Raw genomic sequence first — 7,242 nt, forward strand, 5'->3', positions numbered from 1 at the left:
CCTCAGGCAGGAACATTAAGTTATTTGAAACACCCAGATCAGTTGACCATTACCTTGGATTCAGGTTAAAAAAAATTTGGAATTGAAAATGGAAAAGTTTTAAAGGAAACATATTTGAAGAGAAAGGTTGAGAGATTATATTAGATTATATTTCTGATGCTCCGTAAATCCTTCCAGAAACAATACGCTGGTAATTTAAGATGACAGACTTGCTGTAAACAGTTTTCGAACTGTTCTCTGAGAATCGTCGAACCTGTCTCTGTCTTTATGTCTCATGAGCCAGTTTAAACTTCCAACATTTACCATCTGACGTTCAAGTAGGTCGCAACATGGAGGTATCACCTGGTTGGACGACAGGATTTACACCATTCGATCACCTATGATAAACAGAGCGTTACGCTTTATGGAATTATGACTTAATGATTTGATTCACATTGACAGCTGGTATTGTCCCCAACATGTGGAAACGTTCTCGAATGTTTAAAAACTGAGATCGTATCTGGACAGCGTGCAGTTGAACATTGAAGTGCGCGACGTGCCAGGTGGCAACGTGTTTTTTACATTTAACATTTCTGCATATGTCCTGACCTCCCTGACAATTTAAACACCGCATCAGGCGTCAAAGCCTGAACCTCGACCAGTTATTATTATTTGTCCAAAAAAAATGATTTAACATCCAGTTACAAGCATTTTCAGTCCCTTCTTTCTTCATCAGCTGATTGGGTTGTCATGGAGATGCCATCGTGTGACGTACTGCTCAAGACACGTAATGGCAGCAAGTTAACAGAGGGTTATTGTTGCCAGACTTCCTCTCTCCTCTGACTTTGACCAGCCATGACGTTGACAAACAGCTGATATTATATTTTCCAGATGTTCATTCAAGTTTGTTGCGCAGGATCATTGTGGTTTCGCCACAGCTGTAGTGCCATTCACCACTCGTCTTCCTCTGCAGGGGGTCTTGTTTGTTAAAATGGTGTTGTTTTTTTGCCAAACTGTTATTGCTCAGTCAAGAATGCATTTTCATGTTCCATTACGTCATTTAAAATTTTTTTTAAATCATCCACTCCAAAAAATGTGTTGTTTTATTCGGAAATTCCACACAAATAAAAAAACAACTTCATCCCGATCAACCCTGCTCTTCGGTTGACCCTCCCTCCTGTTCTTTACCCAGTTTTACTCTCTTCCCTAATGTCTGCTGAAGCTAAGTTTCCTTGCAAGGCAGCAAGATTTGTGACATGATCCATCTAAACCGAACACAGCCATAAAGAAAGTGTAACAGATATATTCAGCCTCACAAATGACAACTGCAGATCTGTTGTTTTCAGTGATGAACCCTCAGAGGATCCTGAGCCTCCAGGGTTTCTGGCCTCAGCTCACGGATCAACACCTGCACTCTTTTGGTAAGAGTCAACTTAATATCCGTAGTTCCCTGACTAAAATCCATAGCGAATACTTCCCTACTTTTACCTCAGTATGATTTTGAATATATTCTATTTCAGTACTATCTCATCAGAGTACTTCTACTTTTATTTCAGTAAAGCAGCAGTAAACTTCTTCCTTCACTGAGTGTGTTTTACTAAGCCAATCCAAAATTTGTGAAATTACCATGAAAATGAAAATGTCCCATTCCATGGTGGTGCTGGTGGTGCTGGTGCCACAGCATCTGTTAGAATGAAATTACATGCCAGCACCACAGAAAAATACCAATAGCAGGTCAATAAGTTTCTCTTTTTTTTTTCAATCCCAGGTTCAACAACGTAACTCTGGGCGGCGGTTAATTTTGTTTCGTAGTTTAGAAAACGACATCTTGGAACATTCACGGGCGGAAAATGATGTTTCATGATGTGTCAACACGGTTAAGTGCTGGTTAGGTTTAGGAACAGAAAACACTTGGTTAAGGTTAGCAAAACATTGTGGTTTGGGTTGAATTTGTGGAATTTTTTAACGAAATAACCACACCTGCCATGTGATTTTGATGAAAACAGATCCAAATGAATTTACACTGGCATTGTTTCTCTGGTAGCTGTAACACATAACGTGGCACCTCCTTCTGAGGAGGTCATGGTCACTTCACATATTTCACGAGGGGTCGACCTGCTTTATGGTAAGTTTCAGCTGGTTTGGTTGTCAAATCAACAAATGTGTTCTTCTGTGGTGTTTTCAATCTCATCCACGAATCAGCTCCTGCCCTGCACCAAACAGAAATAAGATCGGGTCAGAACTCTCAAAAATGACACGCGGCACCAAGAGTCAGTCCACCAAAAAGAACCAGAGGAGAATGAATGTTAGGACTGACATTGTTCTTGTGTGACCACTGGATGTGCATGTGAGCATCTTTAAAAATATATACTGTATGTTGCATTCACAACTTGTTTATGTTGCCTCCAAGTGGCCCCGCCCCCCGCCCCCCCAGAAAATGCAGAAAAGCTAATGAGACAGATTAACCCTGAGTGTGTGTTTCCTTCATCTTACATCTTTGCATAGTGAGCGCTGCAGCGACATTTGCCTTAATTTTCAGCGCTGATTTCAGGCAGATGAGGTATAAACATACTAGTTTTCAATACATCTGCTGTCAAGCACACACACACTTTCACTCTCAAACACACACATCATAAAGCAGTGCCAGTCCTATAAACTCATGTCTGAGTCGGCTGGAGGGACAGACGGTTTATAACTGGTGTCTAGGCCACCCTTTCTCTATACACACCATAAAGACAACCATGTGTGTGTGTGTGCGCGTGTGTGTAGTGAAGGTAGAAGCCTTTGTGAACAACAGTTTGAAGAGAATACCTTGAGGCTTAGGACGTTTTGTCTGGTCCTTTGCTCTGCAAAAGGATATTTGAAGGTTACCAATTGGATCTATAATGAAAGAAGAATCGGTGCAATGATGGCAGGATGAGGAATGCACAATGCAGATATGGCCCTCACAAATATAGAAAAACCTGTTAGTGTGTGTGGCGTGTGGGTAATTGTCCTCCCTTTCGTCTGATCTACCCACTTAGATCAAAGTGAACTTCCAAGACAAACTCTGGAGTGTCCACTGTTCCGGACGCCGCCTGGAAAATCCCACTCACTGGAACACAGTCACCATGGGAACCATCAGGCATTGTGCGTGTGTGTGTGTGAGTGTGTTTGTGTGGTGTTTGAGTGTGTGTCTTTGTATCCGTTGGGAAAGGAGTTATCCGACAGTATATGATGTATGAAGACAGCATGTAAGGTGGGTGTCCTGAGGCTCATTGAGACCTTTTATATGGGTCACACATAAATCTCTTCAAATACACTGTCATACAAGCACATACACACACTCTCTCTCTTGCTCTCTCTCTCTCTCTCACACACACACACACACACACACACACACACATCGACAAACATCCACTGCTTGTTGGGCAGTGGTTAACCAGGCAGGATCTTGGATGACAGGGCTGTTATGTTGCTGTGGTGACTCTTGAACCTGGACAGAGGTCACTGTTCAAAAGAAGTCCAGAATTCAAAAGGTCACTTGTCACCGCTATGGGTGGTGTCGTGCTGGTTCTTGAGCAAAGACAGAGAGAGAGAGAGAGAGAGAGAGAGAGAGAGAGAGGGAGAGAGGAGGAGTCTCAGTTATAGAAGAAAACAAAGGTCTCTTTCGTCTATTTTGAGAAAACTCAAGACATTGATCGAGTTCCTTTCACACATGAAACCAGTTCAGGAGGTAAGATATTAGTCCTGTGTCAAAAAACACACCTGAAGGTGGTGGTGGGGGGGTGGTGGGGGGGCAGGATGTATTTTTACTCAAAACACAAGGCAACATTGTGTTACCCAACAAAACAAAAGAATGCCACTACATTGCACAGTTGTACAATCCTGCCTGAGTAGCTGTAGTCTTCTTTTCCATCTGAAACTGGTTTTAGACCTTCAATAATAATAATAATGATAATAATAATACTCTAGACCGCACAAAAACCAAAGAATTCAGAGATGTTTTTGCCTGAATATTCCAAGATATGATGCAAATAAGATGATATCCATGTGGATACGCTCCGACTGTGTCACAGATGTCATATCCAGCTCCAGTGTGGGACCACTTTTATACTACCAGAATCTAGAGTTCAGATAATCTGTCAATAAATAAGTAACACATACATGATACACATCATATCCCAGTCTAATCTAACGTCCTCAAAATGTATGCTGAATCCATAATTGACCACATATGGTGTATATCAGCTAAACAGGACACGCAAAAGGGCAAAGGTCCATATTCACTATATCCACAATACTGTTGGATTCTGGACCTTGAAATAAATCTAACCTTCAACCCTTTTAATCCTGGCTCATGTGTTTGTTACCACAGGACCAGTTTACTGGCTGGGAGCTCTCACTGAGTCTGACAGACAAGAAGATAAAACTTGATCGGAAAAGTACTAAAAATTCTCTTGTTGGACAATACTTCATTATTTACTCCTTAGTGGAGGTAGTATTAATGCTCTCTCTGTGTAGTACGCAGGTAAGGGAGTTGGAGTCATTTTACCCTGCCAACATAATGACAATAACAAAACATCTTTATCATCTTCATTTTGCATGTATTCCAAAATGAAACATGGCAAACAAATGGAATTCATTTTCATTCATATTGGTTAATTTACTTATTCCGTAGTACAATAAGGTGAGAATTACACTGAGTTCTCACAATAACTCCACACATTCAGTGAAGAAACAGGCAGGAAGAAGAAAACCTATCATACCTGCCCCTTTCTTCACAATAACATAATTCAATGATAGATGGCAAACTTTCTTGTGTTTGCCGTTACTACTGATTATTGTTACCTGTTTCTTCGTAATGTCCCTCTGCTTTCTTTGTCCATTCTTTTCAGTTGAATTATGTGTAAATTGTGTAGAATGCTGTGTGATACATGACCAACAATATTCCAGACACGTCTCTGCAGACACACCCTTTGAGCTGCTATAGTTTACTGTTTGACTTTCTACATCTGTAGAGCATTTAGTATGCTGCATTGTGTATTTCCTCCCCAAAGGTGAAATTGCAGACTTGCTTCAGCAGCTACTTCCAAGCCAGATGATTGTGTTTGATAGATGTGTGAGAGTGAAACTAATGAATTAGAGAACAGAGAGTGTATAGAGTGCATGCAGATCTACAGGGAGCTCTGTCAGACAGAAGATGGAGACGGAAAGCCCACCTTGAATTTCAACACGCATTCAACCTTGCGAATCAATAACTGCCAACACGCACTTAACTACACAAAGAGACACACACGCACAGATAGGCATGCAGGCATGCTTACACAGCAACATACATATATTAATAGTGGGAGATTTCAACAGGGATTCGTCGATATAAACTCTCTGGGCTACAGCTGTGATTTGGACCATATATCAATGCAGAATGTCAACACTGAAAAAGTTTGAATTTGTTTTTCACCTTCCACTTGCCAGTCAAGAATCTCTCCATCTTTCTATTTTTAAAACTCAAGCAGATTAGAGTTCCAGATGGATATTAGTAGAACCACATGTTTAAAAAAAAATGTCCTTCAAGTTCTATTGATTTCACCATCAGATACATATTGATGGTCTTCAATCACCACTGTCCTTTACCACCAAGAATACCTCCCTCTCTGGAGAGTATTTGATCTCTGTTTTGGGAAGAAGGGGAAGTGATGAAATCAAATTGGATAATGAGCCAAAGGAAAAAAAAAATGGAAAGAATTTTCCGGGGTAAATAATACCTTTACATCTCACTTAGCCATTTTTTTCCCCTTTTCTCTGGCCTCAATTATGCATTATGCAAAAACATCTTTCCAACAGTTAGAAAACCAAGAAATTTTATTACAAATCTAGCTGTCAGTGTTCTGGAATGGTTTAATTTATTGATACAGCATCTTCTTTTTAGAACAAAGGATAAACAAATAAATTTCTTGTTGCAGAATGGAGACAGGATATGGGCAGAGAGTGTGTTTCTGGCATGAATTATGAAGAGCAATGACCATACAGCATTGAACAAATAAAAAGTGACATTTGCAGGTAGGTTTGCATGCTGTTTAGCATTCTGCGAGCTGAGCAGCTTATGTAGCCATGTTTAGATGATTGGATCACAAGTCTACAGGTGTGCGTTACTTTGCATCTGCACATGTACCTCAAGTGATCAATTTCAGATCATATCCTGCTGACAAACACAAAAAAACCTGCATAATTTTGGATTCATTACATTGTTATGTGGCAAACATGAGTGTATATATAAATATATATCAGTGTTTCTGCTGTGGTTAAGTTCAGGGGGACGTGTATGTGCTCACAGCACAAGGAGGTTCTTACATGGCTACCAGTACCAGAAGGGCTCTTGAGGCCTAAGCATATACAGCACATATTTATTATTTGCACAGTAATGAGCAGCCAGGTGAAATATATACGTCTAGCTTCTGTATGAAATGTCTCAGGATTTAGAGAAACACACTTGAGCACGTATGTGAATCATCTGTATCGCCAGATAACACAACAGACCATTTGATGAATTTGCCATATTTTGGACAAATGTGTTAATAACAGCGAGCTTTTACTCAGTCATTTACCACAGACTTCTGAAAGGGAGAGAGTCATTTACTTTGTTAGCATTGCTGCTGAGTATGTAGCAGAAACCCTGTATAATATCAGAGATTGTGTGATAACATATCCAGATCATGTTTTACTGTGGATTGTCTTTCACACCACACTGAAATTTTGAATCCTTTTTTTTAAAGAAACACTTTCTAAATTGGATTCCCTCCTGGGTTATTATTTAGATGTTAATTGCAGAGAGAAAGCGATATCGACAGATTGACTAGATTAACTTGCAACAAGAGAGAGAGCACAGGACTGTGCTGCCAATTCCTAAGCTTGTTTCAACAGACAGCCTGACTGGTGGGATGCGGCATTCCTGTTCCCATGCCTAGTGGATCATAAATTCAAGGAGAAGAGACAGAAATCACAACAGTACAGACTAAAGCCGAGGCATGAGTAGCAGTGTCAGCTGATTAGACGGTCCTTGAATGTGGCAAAAAGGATATTTGCTTCAGCACTGATAAAAGAAGGGAGTGGCCCAGCATGTGGAGTGATCAGACCAGGGCACATTTACACCAAACCTGAGTCTGAACCGAGCCTATCTAGTTTACCAAGTCGAAAAATATTCGCCTTTCTTCTGTGAAAGTTTTTTTTTCACATGATTAGGAGCAGGACAAATTCCCAAATTTATGTTTATAGAGAATAACA

At 40.3% G+C, this 7,242-nt stretch overlaps 1 long non-coding RNA gene across 3 annotated transcripts in view; it reads right to left on the bottom strand.

Annotated features, from left to right (window-relative positions):
• Positions 1–1,103: 1,103 nt before the first annotated feature.
• The window catches only part of LOC147257514 (uncharacterized), a 23,248-nt gene continuing 17,109 nt past the window's right edge, over positions 1,104–7,242 (bottom strand). For all 3 annotated transcript variants that reach the window (XR_015117612.1, XR_015117611.1, XR_015117613.1), the window contains 3 exons: positions 2,999–3,073; positions 2,791–2,859; positions 1,104–2,189 (listed from right to left, as the gene is read on the bottom strand). This is a non-coding gene — a long non-coding RNA (uncharacterized LOC147257514). The remainder of the gene's footprint in view (positions 2,190–2,790; positions 2,860–2,998; positions 3,074–7,242) is intronic.

This window comes from Aulostomus chinensis, chromosome 8 (genome assembly GCF_037954235.1).
Source record: "Aulostomus chinensis isolate RoL2024-O1b breed Wild chromosome 8, RoL_Achi_v1.0, whole genome shotgun sequence".
NCBI classification, from domain to species: Eukaryota; Metazoa; Chordata; class Actinopteri; order Syngnathiformes; family Aulostomidae; genus Aulostomus; species Aulostomus chinensis.